The sequence below is a fragment of the Staurois parvus genome, unplaced genomic scaffold, assembly GCF_062004578.1.
Source record: "Staurois parvus isolate SC_StPar_1 unplaced genomic scaffold, SC_StPar_1.0 ptg001364l, whole genome shotgun sequence".
NCBI classification, from domain to species: Eukaryota; Metazoa; Chordata; class Amphibia; order Anura; family Ranidae; genus Staurois; species Staurois parvus.
This window is the reverse complement of record NW_028319160.1, coordinates 47501-65000: the sequence shown is the minus strand read 5'-3', so window position 1 is coordinate 65000 and position 17500 is coordinate 47501. Positions and strand designations below refer to the sequence as shown.

Genomic DNA, 17500 nt, shown 5'->3' with positions numbered 1-17500 from the left:
CTAACTTAGTAGAGAAATCAGCTGTAATAGGAGCCCCTCTTATATACAGATAAATTGTGGATGCAAACCACATAGCCCATTGGCAGAGGAGGATTCGGGAATTCCCCATCTTAGGAGAAGGCAGAGCGCTCTGTAATGTAGAGGTCCCATCCTTGTACTTTGTAAACAGATCTTTCGACACACCGAGTTCTGTATTACACGCACACTTCATCCTCAGATGATATCCGCAGCTGTAATTTGGTTGTCAACATGTTAACCACTGCACCACGCTTCCTGCCACACGGCAGCACGCCACGCCACGCCATATGTGTCCTGTTATCCTATACATCTTCTGGGGGACTATTCAGTGTGCAGTGACTTTCACCAGCCAATCCAAATTCATCTTTCACTGACCAAATTGTCACGGCTACGGCTATGAAACTGATGGTGCTAACCCATGCCTGCCTGAGCTTCTCCAACTGGTCACATGACTCAAAAGCCTACATCAAATTTTGGGGGTGGGGGGGAATATATGGTCCTGGTGGTTTCTTTCTTTTTTTTTTATGCTTTATCCTGAAGATTTCTGTCTACTTCCCGTCCCGGAGACACAGCAGGAAATGAGAGGCAATCCCTCCACACTGAGGGAAAATCACCAAAACAGGCATCCCCATTGCAAGATTTCTCCTCTCCTCCAATACGTGACAACTGGTAAATTTTAGATGATCACCAGTATAAATCAAGAGGATAAATTTCTTCAGCATGGACACCGCAATTAAAAACCCAACAGTGGTTCTAACCCTTCTGCATTCCATCCAAAACAAGAGGTAGCTAGGAGTTCCTTGCAATGATCAATTTCTGTCTCTTGGATATTTAACCACTGATACCAGATATCTCCTTTAGCTATGTTGTCTGCAAGGGGGCATTCTTCTCACTGACCCCCAATGCAAGGAACATTCTTCCCACTGACCACCAATGTAAGGGACATTCTTCCCACTGATCACCAATGTAAGGGACATTCTTCCCACTGATCACCAATGTAAGGGACATTCTTCCCACTGACCACCAATGTAAGGGACATTCTTCCCACTGACCACCAATGTAAGGGGCATTCTTCCCACTGACCACCAATGTAAGGGGCATTCTTCCCGCTGACCACCAATGTAAGGGACATTCTTCCCGCTGACCACCAATGTAAGGGGCATTCTTCCCACTGACCTCCAATGTAAGGGACATTCTTCCCACTGACCCCCAATGTAAGGGGCATTCTTCCCACTGACCACCAATGTAAGGGACATTCTTCCCACTGAACACCAATGTAAGGGGCATTCTTCCCACTGACCACAAATGTAAGGGGCATTCTTCCCACTGACCCCCAATGTGAGGGACATTCTTCCCGCTGACCACCAATGTAAGGGACATTCTTCCCACTGATCACCAACGTAAGGAACATTCTTCCCACTGGCCACCAACGTAAGGGACATTCTTCCCACTGATCACCAATGTAAGGAACATTCTTCCCACTGACCACCAATGTAAGGGACATTCTTCCCACTGATCACCAATGTAAGGAACATTCTTCCCACTGACCACCAATGTAAGGGACATTCTTCCCACTGATCACCAATGTAAGGAACATTCTTCCCACTGGCCACCAATGTAAGGGACATTCTTCCCAGTGACCACCAACGTGAGGGGCATACTTCCCACTGACCCCCAATGTGAGGGACATTCTTCTCACTGATCACCAATGTAAGGGACATTCTTCTCGCTGATCACCAATATAAGGGACATTCTTCCCACTGATCACCAATGTAAGGGACATTCTTCTCGCTGATCACCAATATAAGGGACATTCTTCCCACTGATCACCAATGTAAGGGACATTCTTCACACTGACCCCCAATCTAAGGGACATTCTTCCCAGTGACCACCAACGTGAGGGGCATTCTTCCCACTGACCCCCAATGTGAGGGACATTCTTCCCACTGATCACCAATGTAAGGGACATTCTTCCCACTGATCACCAACGTAAGGGACATTCTTCCCATTGATCACCAATATAAGGGACATTCTTCCCACTGACCAACAATGTAAGGGACATTCTTCACACTGACCCCCAATGTAAGGGACATTCTTCCCACTGACCCCCAATGTAAGGGATATTCTTCCCACTGACCCCCAATGTAAGGGACATTCTTCACACTGACCCCCAATGTAAGGGACATTCTTCACACTGACCCCCAATGTAAGGTACATTCTTCCCACTGACCCCCAATGTGAGGGACATTCTTCCCACTGACCCCCAATGTAAGGGGCATTCTTCCCACTGATCACCAATGTAAGGGGCATTCTTCCCACTGATCACCAATGTAAGGGACATTCTTCCCACTGATCACCAATGTAAGGGACATTCTTCCCACTGACCCCCAATGTAAGGGGCATTCTTCCCACTGATCACCAATGTAAGGGACATTCTTCCCACTGACCCCCAATGTAAGGGACATTCTTCCCACTGACCTCCAATGTAAGGGACATTCTTCCCACTGATCACCAATGTAAGGGACATTCTTCCCACTGACCACCAATGTAAGGGGCATTCTTCCCACTGACCACCAATGTAAGGGACATTCTTCCCACTGACCTCCAATGTAAGGGACATTCTTCCCACTGACCTCCAATGTAAGGGACATTCTTCCCACTGACCACCAATGTAAGGGACATTCTTCCCACTGACCACTAATGTAAGGGACATTTCTACACAGGCCATCAATGCAATAGGACTCCTCTCCACTGAGCACTATGGAAGGCAACAATGCAATTTTTACTGCCTTACTCTCTTATCTATCCTGGTATCTCAGCTTACCATCCCATCTAATGCTCCATGATCTGTAGTTGTAGTAATTATCAACAGAATTTCCCTGAGAAATGGTTATATTGCAGGGTTCCTCCATGCTTAAAAGATGAGAGAGGCTGTACAAATGTGTGACATCGATGGGCTACGAGAGAGAAATAAGAAGCAATATCGGGGATTACTCTCTTTTAGCAGGGATCCCAAAATATGAGAATGCATTTCGATCTTTGTAATGGAAAGGTCCAATTGGTTTGGTGAGTCAACCCCATAGGGTTGCAGGAAGGTAGTTTACAGAAGAATAGATTTCGGGAACACTTACTGGACATTGCAGAAGGGGAAATAAGGACTGCGGTTGTCACAGGTTACATGAAGGATTGTACTGAAGATTGTATTGTTAGACTGGTTTTCTGCTGGAGGTGGCATATAATCTGACCACTAGTAACCCTTTTCTTCTTTCCAAACCTGCAGCGTTTTTCTCTTCCTTTCATGATGTTTCAGTCTCATGACAACTAAAGCCAAACATTTTTTCAGTTTCAAATTGAATAAGGAAGAGTTGGACCCCATCAGGTTCTGTCTTCCTATTGGGGAGATCCACCCTCTTTTTTTTTTTTTTTTTTTTGTTCTGGTGACCATTACCACCAGAGTAGAAAGTGAGGGAAACTGTTCTCCAGTGACAAATGTCTAAAAAGGGATTTCCTCTTTCTTCATATTTGTCTATTGGACAGGAAGTGAAGGTAATGTATCCCCATTTGTACACACAGCCCAAAATAAAAAACAAAAACATAAACACACTCTGCTTTTTCTAAAACTAAAACAAATAAAAATTTGGCTTTAGATATACTTTAATTTTGTCTATTTGAGCTTAAGCTGATGTTTCCTTTTTTTTCTATTATACAATCTTTGTTCTACGAATAAAGATTTATTCTAGAGTTTGCCAATGAGATGGAATCCACAGAGCTCTATGTGAAGGAGCAGAGCAGCAGCTGATTGCTTTCAGACTCTCTCTCTGTAATTGGAACCTTCTAGGGAGCACTGTGGCCCTATGATTCATTAGCTGTTTGTTTTACTTTCAACTTGCACCATTGAGATCTGAGGTTTGTTTTCAGCAAAGCCAGATAATCGTAGCCTGATAGACATGAGAAAGGGAGGTGGGAGCTATCATTTCTGGCTAAAAATGTACATGTGTAAGATATATTTAATTTGTTTTTTATTTTTGCTCCTGACTATAATGATGTATATGATTGTACTATATCAGGGGTGGGCAATTGTGGCCCTCCAGCTGTTGTAGAACTACAAGTCCCATGAGGCATTGCAAAACTGACAGTTACAAGCATCACTCCCAAGGGTAGAGGCATGATGGGACTTGTAGTTCACCAACAGCTGGAGGGCCACAGTTGCCCACCCCTGTACATTCCCTTTTAAAGAACTTAAAAAAAAAATATATATATATATATATATATATATATATATATATATACACACACACACACACACTCACTGACCTGTTCAATTGGTTGGTAACACAAATTGCTAATCGGCCAATCACATGGCAGCAACTCAATGCATTTAGGCATCTAGATGCGGTGAAGACAACTTGCAGAAATTCAAACCAACCATCAGAATGGGGGAGAAAGGGGATTTAAGTGACTTTGAATGTTGCATGGTTGTCGGTGCCAGATGGGCTGGTCTTAGTATTTCAAAAACTGCTGATCTACTGGAATTTTCACATGCAACCATCTCTAGCATTTACAGAAAATGGTCCGAAAATATCCAGATACAACTGTGTGGTATCAAAAATGCCTTGTTGAGGTCAGAGGAGAATGGGCAGACTGGTTTGAGATGACAGGCAACAGTAACTCAAATAACCAATCATAACAACCAAGGTATGCGGAATACCATCTCTGAACGCACAACATGGCAAACCTTGAAGCAGATTGGCTACAGGAGCAGAAGACCACACAGGTAGCCACTCCTGTCAGCTGAGAACAGGAAAAGGAGGATATAATTTGCTCAGGCTCACCACAATTGGACAATAGCAGATTGGAAATAGTTGCCTGGTCTGACGAGTCTCGGTTTCAGCTGCAACATTCAGATGGTTGGGTCAGAGTCCGCCATGTTAGACAAATGCTGGTTCAATGAAGCTCATGCAGCAAGCCGACGCAAAGAACGATGATGATGCATAAAGCCATACACACGGCAGCCAATCAGAATTCAGTTTACTGCAGCCGGATTGACTTTCTTACTGTTTGTTCTACCATTAAAATTATGGATGAAGTCCAGCACATTTAGTTCGGCGTGAAGATCTACAACAGGGGTCGCCAAAACCAGTCCTCTTATACCTCAGGGTCCCCATCAGAGCCCCTTTTATATCAGGGTCCCCATTAGATGCCTCCTAACATCAGGGTCCCCATCAGAGCCCCTTTTATATCAGGGTCCCCATTAGATGCCTCCTAACATCAGGGTCCCCATCAGAGTCCCCCTTATGTCATGGACCCCATCAGATTCCCCTTTACATCATGAACCCCATCAGATTCCCCCTTTTGTCATGGACCCCATCAGATTCCCCCTTACGTCATGGACCCCATCAGATTCCCCCTTACGTCATGGACCCCATCAGATTCCCCCTTACGTCATGGATCCCATCAGATTCCCCTCTTAAATCAGGGTCCCCATCAGATTCCCCTCTTACATCAGGGTATCCATCAGACACCCCCGTACATCAGGTTACCCATCAAAGCCCTCCTTACATCAGGGTATCCATCAGAGCCCTCCTTACATCAGGGTATCCATCAGAGCCCCCCTTACATCAGGGTACCCATCAGACACCCCCTTACATCAGGGTACCCATCAGACACCCCCTTACATCAGGGTACCCATCAGAGCCCTCCTTACATCAGGGTACCCATCAGACACCCCCTTACATCAGGGTACCCATCAGAGCCCTCCTTACATCAGGGTATCCATCAGACACCCCATTACATCAGTGTCCCCGTCACATTTCCTCCTTTACATCAGGGTCCCCATCAGACATACCCCTTACATCAGGGTCTCTAGCAGAGTCCCCGTGACATCAGGATCCACATCAGAGCCCTCCTTACATCAGAGTCCCCATCACATCCCCCCCTTACATCAGAGTACCCCCTTTTATCAGGGTACCCATCAAACCCTTACATCACGGTCTCTAGCAGAGTCCCCATTACGTCATGATCCACATCAGGGCCCTCCATACATCAGAGACCCCATCATATCCCATCCCCCCCTTATGGGTACCCACCAGACATACCCCTTACATCAGAGTCCCCATCACATCCCCCCTTATATCAGAGTACCCCCTTTTATCAGGGTACCCATCGGACATCAAAAAACAAAGAAAAAAGGCCGCACACCTATAGGCTAACCTCAAAAGAATTTATTATTGGACAAGCACAAAACATAACATCGGAGATATGACGAGCAACCCAACATCACTAGGACCCTAACCCAACATCACTAGGACCCTAACCCAACATCACTAGGACCCTAACCCAACATCACTAGGACCCTAACCCAACATCACTAGGACCCTAACCCAACATCACTAGGACAAGGGGAACCCTTCATGTGGGACAACAAAGATGGAACAGGTGTTCAATGGGTCCAAACTACCCCGATGGTGATTCCCCCCTATACCCACAAAGCACCCCCCAGTTGGAAAACCCACCCGCTCTATCAACCCCCTCCCAAAGGGAGAGAGAGGAGTTGAGGGTGATACACCAGCCCACTGACTCCCCTGACCCTCCAGCACCCACTGGATGGACACCAAATCCACCTGCACACCAAGGGCTCCTGGACAATAATAACACATAAGATGCAGTCTATATAATATACAGTTCTACATGGACGTCCGGCCTGAAATGCTGATAGAACAGGAGTGGACTGACCATTTGCGCACTCAGGCACTGCCCGGGGTCAGTAGGGGGCCCCATGAAATGCCCCTGGTACCTTTTTTATAGGCTTTGTTGGGTGTGCTTTGAGTGTGGGCAAGGACACAGGGGCCCCATGCTCCCCTATTGACCAGGGGCCCCATGAGTTGTCAGTCTGCCCCTGCGATAGAACACACTATTAATGAAACCTGCTAGGCAAAGACCAATAGACGAGGCATCAGTCCACCAAGTGATCAATATGAAGGGCTATAGCCTCAAGTCCAGTAGATATGTGGTGACACGTGTGTCCTCTAAAAGTGGCCCGAGCCAGATGGAGAGAAGGCAATGATTAAAGTGTATTCAGCTGGGAACAATCCACACAGCGAGGGAGGTACGGCATGTAGGCAACCTGCTGGAATGGATGGGCTGGTAGCCAGGCAGACACTGCAATCACTATAGGTGGAAGTGACTCTTGACGTGGAATCCAAGTGCTGAAGTGAACAATAGCCGGCCAGTGTAATATCATCAAATGGAGGACTATATTGGCGACATCAACGTGCGGAACCAGTCCAGCCTGTGCAGCTGATATGACTAAGGTAGCAACACCGGGTCACCAGTACTCAGTGTGATGGGACCACCAGGGTCCTGTGAAGAAAGGCCTGGGCTAAGGTGTCGATGGGATATCCAAGTACTACAGGGATTCCTGCTTCACTCCAAAGGTGGCTGCCGATCATGTATGATGGACACAACCCACGTCTGGGTGTTCAAATGGTGAAAGTCCAGGAAAATGTCATAAGGTGTGGAGATGGCGGGAAGGGGGGGGGGGCATGCGCCACATTGACGCGTTTCATCCCGCCTACTTCCGGGACTTCTTCAGAGCTCTGTAATAGACCTGGAAGTAGGCATGATGAAACGCGTCAGCGTGGCACGTGCCCCCCCCCTTCCCTTCAGCATCTGCACGCCATCTCCACCCCTCGTGGCATTTCCCTGGTGGTGATAACACCTACTTTATATTTAATATCCTTTCACATACCAAAATTTAAAAAAAAATGCTACTTCTATCTTTTATTGTTTTTTTTCTGAAAATTCCAAAATGACATCTTACCGAACGATCCTCTTCTATGTAATGTTAAGGAAGGGGGCTGGGGAGTTATATTTTGCCATTTCTAACCCTGCATGTACTGTGCTGGCAGATCTCATTATCAGCAGTAGACTAGAGTTGCGCACACACAAGATCTCAAGGCTTGGGCGGTACAACCGAACGATCCTCTTCTATGTAATGTTAAGGAAGGGGGCTGGGGAGTTATATTTTGCCATTGATAACCCTGAATGTACTGTGCTGGCAGATCTCATTATCAGCAGTAGACTAGAGTTGCAAAGATCTCAAGGCTTGGGCGGTACAACCGAATGATCCTCTTCTATGTAATGTTAAGGAAGGGGGCTGGGGAGTTATATTTTGCCATTTCTAATGCTGAATGTACTGTGCTGGCAGATCTCATTATCAGCAGTAGACTAGAGCTGCACACACACAAGATCTCAAGGCTTGGGCGGTACAACCGAACGATCCTCTACTATGTAATGTTAAGGAAGGGGGCTGGGGAGTTATATTTTGCCATTTCTAACCCTGAATGTACTGTGCTGGCAGATCTCATTATCAGCAGTAGACTAGAGTTGCACACACACAAGATCTCAAGGCTTGGGCGGTACATTGTATGTTAATATATTTTTATTCCAATCTGTCCCTAAATTGGCAATTGCAAGATATTCCGAACAACACAAGCTGCCTATAGAGTCCTTCTGTATAAATCTGCTATAAAGAAACTAGAAAAGTAAAAAAAAAAAGATTTTTTGATATTTTTTAGGTGTGAATGAGAACCATAACAAACCTATGGTAGAAATTCACTGCGAGCTCGAAACTCTCTGCATTCATTGGTGGCTGATAAAGTACAAGCCTCTACTAGCGATACATCGAGGAGTAAGGTTTTGTGGCCCCGTCGCTCCTTACCTTCCACGTGTTGTCACTGCTGTTCTCCCATCACCTGCAGGAGGCAGGAATCTGGGGGGGGTTCTTACAGGCGGCTGGTCCTCCTCTGAGCCGGGACACACATCTCACAGAAGGCAGCTGCTGTCTTGGCAATGACACATTCTGTCACATAAGTGACACAAGGGAGGGGACGCTGAGCATTTCACATCCTCCCATAGAGGAAGGGCATCCTCCACGACACACGGAACATCAGCCCGCACTACTGCAGTCACACACTGCCTGGACTTTCATGATTTATTATGAAATGATCTCATACCTCTGACATTGGAAATCCCTGTATGATCCTTAATGCCTAATGTTTTCTGAGTACATAAAAAAAAAAAAGCAGAAGTCTCAGGGTTACCTCTGTCCCGAGGCTGCTGTGAGCTGCACTGTACATGATCAGCAGATACGGTCAGAGTCAGGGGCGGACTGACCATTTGAACACTCAAGCACTACCTGAGGGCCTGGGGTCAGTAAGGGGCCCCATGAGATGCCCCTGGTACCTTTTCATAGGCTTTTTTGGGTGTGGTTTGAGTGTGGGCGTGGACACAGGGGCCCCATGATCCCCTATTGTCCGGGGTCCCCATGAGTTGTCAGTCCGCCCCTGTTCAGAGTAGAGCAAATTCGACATACAGTACTGTGCAAAGGTTTTTAGGCAGGTGCGAAGAAATGCTGTAAAGTAAGAATGCCTTTTAAAATATGTAATTTTAATTCTTTATTTTTTATCAATTTACAAAACGCAAAGTAAGAAAACAGAAGAAACATTTAAATAGAATCAACATTTTGGTGTGACTACCAGGGGCGGACTGACAACTCATGGGGCCCCTGGGCAATAAGGGATCATGGGGCCCCTGTGTCCTCGCCCACACTCGAACTACACTCAAAAAAGCCTAAGAAAGGTACCAGGGGCATCTCGTGGGGCCCCCTACTGACCCCGGGCCCTTGGGCAGTGCCCGAGTTCCCAAATGGTCAGTCCGCCCCTGGTGACTACCATTTTTGGCTTCAAACCAGCATCAGATTTTGCACTTGCACAAAGACAGGGACTTTGTAGGATTATAATCAGGTGTATGATGAACCAGTTATACCAGCAGGTGCCAATCATCAATTTGATGTGTAGGTTGAAACACAGTCGTTAACCTCCCTAGCGGTCTGATTATGTCAGTATTTCTGTGCTCAAAGCGGTACTTTTTTTGCATGGAAATATGTATTTTTTTTTAATTGTAGGCCTGTAATTCTTAGGAATCACTGAAATCTGTCTGAACAAGAGTCTAGTAAACATCCCGGGGATGATAAAATTTGAAACACGAAATCATAAATTATAATATAATAAATAATCATAAAAAATAATAATAAATGTAATTCAATAATATAATCAAACCAAAAACACTGAAATGTGAAATATAGCGCCAAGTTCGCACATCGCTGAGCAAAGTCGCAGAATCGTTTTCAGTGTCTGATGAGGAATTTCCCCCACCAATCATTATCACTCAATTCTGCAAGTGGTTCTGATTTACTATCGCTGTTCTCTAGCCGGTCTAAAACCGCGTCTGACCTAAAGGGACGCTTTTTGGACTCCATGGACGTTTCTCAGTTTCCAGGCAGAAAGAACAGTAAAAATGCAGGCAGGGCGCCGGACAAAGCACTCGGGACAAAATGTATGTGAAATGGTTTCATACAGGAATGTTATACTATGTGATTTCAGTGTATTTAGTGAATGTCACTCTTTCACATTTTTAAATTTCCCGCCAGTTCTGTCCCCGTACGTCCCGACGTCGCAGGGAACGGAACCCGGAAGACAGATGCCGGCATCGGCCGGAGGACATTGCAGGGGACACTGCAGGGGGGACATCGCGGGAGCGCAGGACAAGGTAAGTGAAGAAGAGATCCCAGAGCAACGCTGCAGTGTATTCCTGAGTGTAGCTCGGGGGGTTACCGCTTGTGGTGCTGAAACTTTACCCCGAGCTACACTCGGGAATACCGCCAGGGGGGTTAAATTAAACAGCGGTGTAGGAGGCCTACAACTGGGTGAGGAACAGCCAAACTCTGCTACTAAAGTGAGGTGGAGGAAGACCGCTTCCTGTCACAGGTCATACACCATGGAAAGACACGAGGTTTTGATAACGCATCAGCAAGGTCTCTCCCAGGCAAAGATTTCAAAGCAGACTGGACTTTCATGATGTACTGTTCATGCCGTTTTGAAGATGCACAAAGAAACGAGCAACGTTAAGGACCGTAGACGCAATGGTCACCTTAATGCAGCAGATGAAAGACACATCTTGCTTACTTCTCTTCGATATCAGATGTCCAGCAGTGCCATCAGCACAGAACTGGCAGAAACCAGTGGGACCCAGGTACACCCATCTACTGTCTGGAGAAGTCTGGCCAGAAGTGTTCTTCACGGAAGAATTGCAGCCAAAAAGCCAAACCTTCAATGTAGAGATGAGGCTAAGCGACTCAACTATGCATTATAACATAGAACTGAGGTGCAGAAAAATGGCAGCAGGTGCTCTGGACTGATGAGTCAAAATTTGAAGTCTTTGGCTGTAGCAGAAAGCAGTTTGGATGAGACTGGCTGGATAAATGAGTGTCTGCAGGCAACTGTGAAGCATGGTGGAGGTTTCCTTGCAAGTTTGGGGCTACATGTCTGCAAATGAAGTTGGAGATTTAGTCAGGATCAATGGTGTCCTCAATGCTGAGAAATACAGGCAGATACATATCCATCATGCCATTCCATCAGGGAGACGTGTGATGGGCCCCAAATTTATTCTGCAGCAGGACAATGACCCCAAACATACATGTCATTAAGAACGATCATTGTGAAGAGGAACAAGGAGTCCTGGAAGTGATGCTTTGGCCCCCAAGAGCCCTGATCTCAACATCATGAAGTCTGTCCGGGATGGCATGAAGAGACAGAAGGATTTGAGGCAGAAGATCTGTGGTTGGTTCTCCAAGATGTTTGAAACAACCTACCTGTTGAGTTCCTTCAAAAACTCTGTGCAAGTCTACCTAGAAGAAGGCAAAGGGTGGTCACACCAAATATTGATTTAATTTGAATTTCTCTTCTGTTCATTTACGTTCCACTTTGTTTAATTGATAAAAATAAACTATGAACACTTCTTTTTCTAAAATCATTCTTTATTTACAGCATTTTTTTTTCACACCTGCCTAAAACGTTTCTACAGTACTGTATGTGAGAGCTTCACGTGCCTACAGGTCAATCAGTGCAGCATGGAAGCTTCTCGTCTTTTTAGCTAAGATCAAGTGTAGTGTCGGTTCTTATCAGTGACCAGTAGGGATGTTCCGCTGTCCATCTAGTCTTCTGGCTGGGCTAGTATGATGGGTGTCCTGAGGGATCTTCCCCAAGAGTAGGAATCTGAATTGAGCACACAACATGTAAGATGTGAGTTGGTAGTGCTTCCCTAGTGTGTGGGATTCTGAGGGGCCCAGTGCCTCTTGGTTTGAGTAGTCTGGCCAGAGGAAGGCAGAGAGCACTCAGTGTCAAGTGCCCCCTGGGAGTGGTGACCTGGGGGGGCTCTTAGTATCACTGAGTTTGGTACCCCACTGTGAGAACGAGCACTTGGCCACAACACCTCTTGGTTTTTTCTGCACATCGCCTCATAGGCTAGGCCTTTTTGCCCGAGCTCAGGTCATTTTGTTACCAGTCTGCAAGGCCTAGCCATTTTCTTGCACATGGACACCTTCCTTATTTTTTTCCACTGTCTTTCACTTTTTTGTGTATCGCTTTTCACTCAGGATTGTAGGGCGTGGGTCTTCAAGCCTACCCTGAAGTCTAAGGAGAGAATGCGTGGCCTTCAGGTTCCTTCCTCCCCTGCCTTGGGGGGAGTCGCTTTTTCTGCAGAGCCTCCCACCCAGTATTTGTTGGTTAGCTTCGGCTGATTATGAGATTTGGCTAGGTGGAGCTCAGTGTGGTTTACCCTCGTCAGGAGTCTTGCACATAGAGGTCCCCCTTCTTCGGAAGGGGTCCATTGGCACACCCTACTCTTTTGTGTATGTGCAGTTTTTTGGTTCACTTTGCTTGTTTTTTGTGCACCCTAGGCTCCAAAAAAAAGGTAGGAATGCCAGAATAATTCACTTTGGGGTAAACTCTGTGTCTTTAGCATGACACCCTGGTAACGGCACCTTTGTACACTTTTTTCACACCTGCCTCCTGGGCTGGACCTTTTGGCTGAGGCCAAAGGAACTTTTATATAGTACCGCCGAACACCGTCTTGCACTTTGGCATCAGCAATCATTTATTTTTGCACAGCACATACGCGCTTTACTCACCGCTGATTAGTAGGGTGTAGGTCCTTGGACTTACCCTACAAGTCGTGAGATGGAGGGTGGTTGTCCTTCTTGTCAGGGTCTTCTTTCAGGGGAGCCCCACCTATACTTGGGAGGACATTTCCTCAGCAGGTCCCTTGAAGAAAGGCGTCGGCCTGGTTTTGGCTGGGTGGACCATAAGTAACTCTTTCCCCGTCAGCAGCCTTGTGCCCTCAGAAATCATGGCCGGGTTTCTTTCTCTTCAGAGGAGGACCATGTCTATACCTTGTGCACCTCTTTGTGTGCTCCCTTTTTTTTTTTTTTTTGTACCTGATTTTTTTTGCAAAAGGTGGGCGTAACCTTTCCCACTTGAATACCGGGCACTTTCGCCCCCTTCCTGCCCAGGCCAATTTTCCAAAATTTAAATTAAAAAAACATTTTTCTTAGTTTCTGTCATAAAATTTTGCAAATAAATAATTTTTCTCCTTCACTAATGTGCACTGGTGAGGCGGCACTGATGGGCAATGATACTGATAGGCTGCACTGATGGGCAATGATACTGATAGGCTGCACTGATGGGCACTGATACTGCTAGGCTGCACTGATGGGCACTGATACTGATAGGCTGCACTGATGGGCACTGATAGGCTGCACTGATGGGCACTGACACTGATAGGCTGCACTGATGGGCCCTGACACTGATAGGCTGCACTGATGGCCACTGACACTGATAGGCTGCAGTGATGGGCACTGATACTGATAGGCTGCAGTGATGGGCACTGATACTGATAGGCTGCAGTGATGGGCACTGACTCTGATAGGCTGCAGTGATGGGCACTGACTCTGATAGGCTGCAGTGATGGGCACTGACTCTGTTAGGCTGCAGTGATGGGCACTGACACTGATAGGCTGCACTGATGGACACTGACACTGATAGGCTGCACTGATGGGCACTGACACTGATAGGCTGCACTGATGGGCACTGACACTGATAGGCTGCACAGATGGGCACTGATACTGATAGGCTACACAGATGGGCACTGATACTGATAGGCTGCAGTGATGGGCACTGATACTGATAGGCTGCAGTGATGGGCACTGACTCTGATAGGCTGCAGTGATGGGCACTGATACTGATAGGTTGCACTGATGGGCACTGACACGCTGCACCGATGGGCACTGATACTGATAGGCTGCACTGATGGGCACTGATACTGATAGGCTACACAGATGGGCACTGATACTGATAGGCTGCAGTGATGGGCACTGATACTGATAGGCTGCAGTGATGGGCACTGACTCTGATAGGCTGCAGTGATGGGCACTGATACTGATAGGCTGCACTGATGGGCACTGACACGCTGCACCGATGGGCACTGATACTGATAGGCTGCACTGATGGGCACTGATACTGATAGGCTGCACAGATGGGCACTGATACTGATAGGCTGCACTGATACTGATAGGCTGCCATGATGGGCACTGATTCTGATAGGCTGCATAGATGGGCACTGACTTTGATAGGCTGCACTGATGGGCACTGACTCTGATAGGCTGCAGTGATGGGCACTGATACTGATAGGCTGCACTGATGGGCATTGATAGGCAATAAGTAGTTTCTCTCCTTCACTGGTGTGCACTGGTGAGGCGGCACTGATGGGCAATAAGTCATTTATGTCCTTCACTGATGTGTGCTGGTGAGGCTGCAGAGATGGGCACTGATAGGCTGCACTGATGGGTGCTGATAGTCGGCACTGATAGATGGCACTGATGGGCGCTGATAGGCGGCACTGATAGATGGCACTGATGGGCGCTGATAGGCGACACTGATAGATGGCACTGATAGATGGCACTGATGGGCACTGATAGGCGGCACTGATAGATGGCACTGATGGGCGCTGATAGGCGGCACTGATAGATGGCACTGATGGGCGCTGATAGGCGACACTGATAGATGGCACTGATGGGCACTGGTAGGCATCACTGACAGACAATTAAGTAATTTTTTCTTCTTCCCTGATGTGTGCTGATCAGGCTCCACTGATGGGCACTGATAGACTGCTGTAGTATCACTGGAAGAAAAAAAAATGTCCTTGGATCTTTGGTGTCACTGGAAGGAAAAAATATTCCTGCATTGCTAGTGTCACTGAAAGGGAAAAATGTCTCTGTGTGAGTGGTACCTCTAGAAGGAAAAAAAAGTCCCTGCATCAGTGGTGTCATTGGAAGTAAAAACAAAGCTTGCATTGGTGGTATCACTAGAAAGAAAACAAATGTCCCTGTGTTAGTTGTGTCATTGTAAAAAAAGAAGTTCCTGCTGCAGTGGCGTCACTGGGATGAAATAATGTCCCTGCATTTGCAGTGTTACTGGTAGGGAAAAATGTCCCTGCCCCTAGGGTGTCACTGGAAGAATACATGTCCCTGTGCCCTCGGTTTTACTGACAGGAAAAAATGTCCCTGTGCCAGTGGTGTCACTAAAAGGAGAAAAAAGGGCTTTGTATCAGTGGTGACAGTCCGAGGCAGGGGCGGACTGACAACTCATGGGGCCCCCGGGTCATAGGGGATCATGGGGCCCCTGTGTCCTTGCCCATACTCAAAAAAGCCTATGAAAAAGGTACCAGGGGCATCTCATGGGGGCCCCCTACTGACCCCGGGCCCTCGGGCAGTGCCCGAGTTTCCAAATGGTCAGTCCGCCCCTGGTCCGAGGAGGACAGATTTGGCATCTATGTCAGTAGGATGAGGGAGGTGGGCTCTCTGGGGTACATAGAGCTGGGGGGGGGGCTCTGTGGGGTACATAGAGCTGTGGGGGCTCTGTGGGGTATATTGAGCTGGGGGGGCTCTGTGGGGTACATAGAGCTGGGGGGGGGGGGGCTCTGTGGGGTACATAGAGCTGGGGGGGGGGGCTCTGTGGGGTACATAGAGCTGGGGGGGCTCTGTGGGATACATAGAGCTGGGGGGGGCTCTGTGGGGTACATAGAGCTGGGGGGGGCTCTGTGGGATACATAGAGCGGGGGGGGCTCTGTGGGGTACATAGAGCTGGGGGGAAGGGGGGTGAAGGGCTCTAAGGGAGGGAAAAGGTTGAGGTGGGCTCTTGGGGGGCATCTGGGGAGGGGAGGTCTGGGGCTTAGTTGCTCCCCCCACCCTCAGTGTACTCCATTCAGACCAGCACGGCGCCCCCTGGGAATGAATGCAGCTTCTCCTTGTCATCTCGGGTCATGAGACATGGCAGGGAGAGCCGAAGAAGCATGGCCTGACTTCACTCCCCAGTGGCTGAAATGGAGGTTCGTTCTCAGCGGGCCCCCACTCTGCTCTGTCCACAGGGGTCTGCTATTACAGGAGAAAGTAGAACTGGGTCACTGGGTCTCTGCGCTTCTCTGTGCAGTGCAGGCAGATCATGGCTGGTGGGTGGCTTCCGCAGCTTCTAATGCACATGGTGAGGAGCTCACAGTGTGCATTGAATTCAGAGTAGCCAGGAGAGGAGCCGGTACAACTGTGCAAGACTGAAGGGGAGGCCGGAGGTCAGATTTGAATGGTGCTTACTGGCCCCCCTGGTACATGCTGGTAGGGCCCCCCGTGTAGGTGAGCGCTGACCACACCGGGACTGAGGCAGTTGAACAAACATGTTTCTTTGTGGTTTGGGGGGGATCTGTAGAGCGCCCCCCCCCCCCCCCGTCCCCAATCATTGAAACAGGAACTGGCTTTCATCACCAATTTACTATAAGTCCCGCCCCCTTGGGAGGAGTCACACTGCGAAGGTCGGCCCTCTGCAATCGCTCTGGTTTGTTATATCTGCAAAGATCTGATCTCCCGTCAGTCTTCTTCCCTCCGTCTCTAGGATCATTTAGAAGGAATTCGGCCAATCAGAGGAGCCCATGAAGCGTTGTAATGTGTCAGTGTATCTCCTCCTCTCACAGAGATCACTCCACTCCCCCTGACAACGCTTTCATCTGCTTTCCTCTCCAGAAGGACGGCACCATCTCTGTCCAGGCATCACCCATGGCTCAGGATCCTGTCATTCCTGGTGCCCGAGCAGTTCTTTGGTTGTCTTCACAAATGTCTGACACAGTTCAGCCCCCTGCTGCAGCCTCTTGCTTTGTTACAATGTTGCATTCCGTCCTGAGACAATGTCATCCGTCTGCTGCAAGCAGGAGGAAGCATTTCCTCAGTCTCCCCTCCCCCTCATAGTGGTCAGACTGTAACGTTGTAGCAAGTCACAAGGCAAGAGCCTGCACACGTGAGGTGTCGCTGCAAACCATGGGAAATGTCCCTGTGTCAGTGGTGTCACTTGAAGGAAAACAAATGTCCTTACGTCTGTGGTGTCCATGAAAGAAAAAAATGTTCCTGCATCGATGGTGTCACTTGAGGGGAAAAAATGTCCATGATTCTGTGGTTACTTAAAAAAGAAAAATGTCTATTCTTCTGTGGTGTCACTGGAAGAAAAAAAAAGTCTGTGTTTCTGTGGTGTCACTGGAAGAACAAAAT

General features: G+C 47.7%; 1 protein-coding gene across 1 annotated transcript in view; it reads right to left on the bottom strand.

The window, feature by feature from the left end:
• Nucleotides 1-8874, bottom strand: part of PIK3R5 (phosphoinositide-3-kinase regulatory subunit 5) — a 107406-nt gene extending 98532 nt beyond the window's left edge. The window contains exon 1 of the mRNA XM_089661667.1: nucleotides 8738-8874. The gene's annotated coding sequence lies outside the window, so the exon portion shown is untranslated. The remainder of the gene's footprint in view (nucleotides 1-8737) is intronic.
• Nucleotides 8875-17500: the final 8626 nt, after the last annotated feature.